The following is a 3,674-nucleotide window of genomic DNA, read 5'->3' as shown; positions in this document are numbered from 1 at the left end:
CTGACCCCTTACCACTAGGGGTCTGCATCTTTTTCCTTAGGTCTTCACTACATTAATAGATCATTTTGTTTTCTACTCATAAAGTTCCTCAATTATATTCTTCATTTCTTGCACATTTCATCATTTCTATTATGCTGTATCCTATTCACATCCATCCAAATATATGCATACACTTAATAACCATTAATAAACACACATATTGAAACACAAAGATTTCAGTATACTTGGAATCTAGTTAATGTAAGTACTGCTCCTAGTGGTGAAGATTATAACTCATATGCTCTCTGATGCAGTGCAACTGTTATCTATATTCTCCTATAAATCCTTCCTTGGGAATATGCTGGGGAGCTTCCTCTAGTTAACATAACATTATTTGACTACTACTACAAAAAGAATGGTTGTGTAATTCTTATCTCTTATTTTCCCTATAGAACCAGTCCACCTATTTTTCTAGTTACATAACTTTGATATGTTTTTCATCACATTTTATATACAATTCATAATTGAAAACCTATTGTAATCTATTTATACCCACCATTTTGTCTCTCAATGTCTTCTGTGATTCACAATTTTGACTCCTAAGAGATGTTATATTCCATGATTTATAGTCTCATTATATCATTAGAAAAATATTGATGTCAAAAAGATGGGTTTTAATTCCAGGAAGAAGTATTTGGTCATTGCAATAAATTCCTATTTAAACTTTCCAATTCAATCCACCTTACTGTCTTGCTTCTATTTAATTCTGAGTTATGTTAATTATCCATCAGCAGCTTTTAACATCTAAGGGCCAACTTCATGGAGCAATGCATCCAATTATCTATTGCTCATTGGATAATAGGAATTATTTGTGTACTTGACTTTTCCTTTGCTGATAGGTAGGTCAACCTATTTTGGATGATTATGAATTTCATTTAGGAGTCTCTGCAAGGTTCCAAGGATTTGGGTACTGAATATAATGCTCTGTTCTGCTAATACCAGCTCCATAATAAACAAACCTGATTTTATATCAAATATTTTCCTTTTACATGCCTTCCAAGTTCTGATATTCATTTGGACTTGGTTCCCTCCTGTTGATACATTAGTCCCTGACCACCCTTTCTAGCACTAGTTTCCTTTGTATTCATGCTCTCCCTTACCTAATCACAGGTCACAGGGAAATTAGAATAATTTTTGTTTCCCCATTGTTCTCCCTCTATCACTATCGCCCAGCAACCTAGCATTCTTTGATATCTACACTTTTCAAATTTATCATCTTGGCCCTTTTTTATATGCTTCTCAATACATTCTCCTTCCTTGTTCAAAGAGTTCATTGACAGTCTCAGTTTTTCTTTCTAACACATTGATGCTCCCCTAAAGTATTGCAATTCAATTCACAAATTTACTCCTTTTGTATGACCCATTCCTCTATTCCTCTTCATCTAAATTCAGAAATGATCATCCCCAACATTTATATAGCTCTCTTGATTGACATAATCCTTTTTGATTATCAAAATAATCTTGTGTGAATTATGTGCCAATTTTACAAATGAGGGAATTGAAGATTCAGAGGTTAATGACTTGTCAGAGGGACATGGCCAATGAGCACCAGAGCCAGGATTTGGCCCCAAGATCTGGTGTTATTTCATCTATACTTCAACTGAAATATTTGAATCATTATTGTTTTGAAGTTACCAATAATAGGAGTAGCAATAATATATAGCATTTAAATAGCACAGAAAAATATGCTAAGAACATTAAAGATACCATTTCATTTTATCCTTAGAATAATTGTGGATTATCCCTATTTGACAGATGATGATTTTGAGGCAGAAAAACATTAAAAGGGTCACGGTTTGTAGTTCAGTTTTGCTATAATGAAACTGTTTCATTATTATTGAAACATTAGAGAATAATTTGAGCATAAGTAGATCTTCATGTTTGTTTATGCACAATTTTATCCACAACAAATATCAAAACTACTGATAATTGCACTGCTTCACAGTAACCCTTTGATGCCCAATTGCATGAGCAAATTTCAAATCTGTTTCAAGGTAAAATGCCATGTTTATTGTAAATCTTTTGGTGTAGTAGGAGCTGTGGGTAACTCATATACTACACTCCCACTGTCCATGGTTGTAGATTTTTTTAGCTTGAGGTTTGGGGACATCAAGATACAGAATTAGCAGTTGCTTGATTCCCTAGATTTATTGCAGTGTTTTTATATTTCTTAACCATTTAACATATAATTGCTTTAAACTATGCTTTGTTTTTATTAGGTTCCTATCTGGTTTTTAGGTGTTGGGGCCCCTAACCATATTTTCTTCATAAGTTGCTTTTATTGCATAATTTTCATAAGTGAATGATTTTAGGAAGCAGATGTTATAATAGAATTGACTGTAAATGTTTGAAGCTACATTTGAATTCTAGTCTTCCTGTCTCCAGTTTTAGCTTTTTATCCTCTATGTTATCTTTTAGTTGATAACCCATAACATACTAGAATTCTTTTTTTTTCCAAGGGGTTAAGTGATTTGCCCAGTGTCTGAGGTCAGATTTGAACTCAGGTCCTCCTGACTCCAGGGCCAGTGCTCTATCCACTGCACCACCTAGCTGCCCCTGATACTGGAATTATAAATGAAATATACTAGGGTCAAAAAATGGTATGAAAGAAAAGTAAGAGTGACAACTTTTCATGATAACCATTTTGAGGTAACATTGTTATCAATTGCTTTCTAGGATAATCAGGCCAGAGCACATACCTTCAGTCTGTAGTTACCATGTTTTGGGATGACTTGATTTGATTCATAGCATTAGTAATAGATTATTACATTAAGGCTTTATTTTACTTATATATAAATATTTACATACATGTATGTATGTATGTATGTATGTATGTATGTATGTATGTAAATAAGCCATAAAAAGATTCAGGTCCCAAGGGAAAATAGTCGTAAGGGAAAAAATTTAAGTCCCAAATTTAAGTTAAAACAGTTTTTATTTTTAATTACATTTGTACTTATTACTCTTGCAAATTTTAGAACAAAACAGCTATTATTCATCTAGAAATATAGAATATGAATGCCATTTTTCATTAAAATTTTAAATTCTAAATCCCATACTATTTTGGCTTCAAGGATGGTGATTGAAAAAGAATGAGAACTGAAGTTTCAATCTTTTGCCAGTCTAAGACAAATCATAAACTTGGACTAAGTCATTTCATGTTTTGTTTTCTCTTAAATGGGTCTTATCTAATTTTGAATAAATCCTGGCCTTCTAAAGTAAAGTATGTCATTGCATTTTTTTAAAAAAAGAGGGTCACCTATGTTAAGATATCATTAAGAGGAATACAAAAATATAGAGCACAGGAGTATTTGAATGGAAGACATATAAATACAAATCATAACAGACAAGGTCATAACCAGAAATTGGTCAGATATAGAAAGAGGCTTTTGTTATTATTCAATGCTCAAAAGTCATTTTATAAAGCTATTTCTGAGAAATTTATTGGAGGTAATATTGCTTTCCATTGTAAGCATACATTTCTTTTGTTCCATCCCTGTGAATATATACTTTTATTTATAAGAAGGAAAAAATTATTTTCTTGGCTTCAGTAGAATATTATTATTATTACTGGGTTATGATTTGTGAAATTATTAGAGCTCTCCCAAATAAGAGCATTTTTTATAGTATATTAT

Source organism: Macrotis lagotis, chromosome X, assembly GCF_037893015.1.
Source record: "Macrotis lagotis isolate mMagLag1 chromosome X, bilby.v1.9.chrom.fasta, whole genome shotgun sequence".
Taxonomy (NCBI): Eukaryota; Metazoa; Chordata; class Mammalia; order Peramelemorphia; family Peramelidae; genus Macrotis; species Macrotis lagotis.
Note: the sequence above shows the minus strand (reverse complement) of the source record.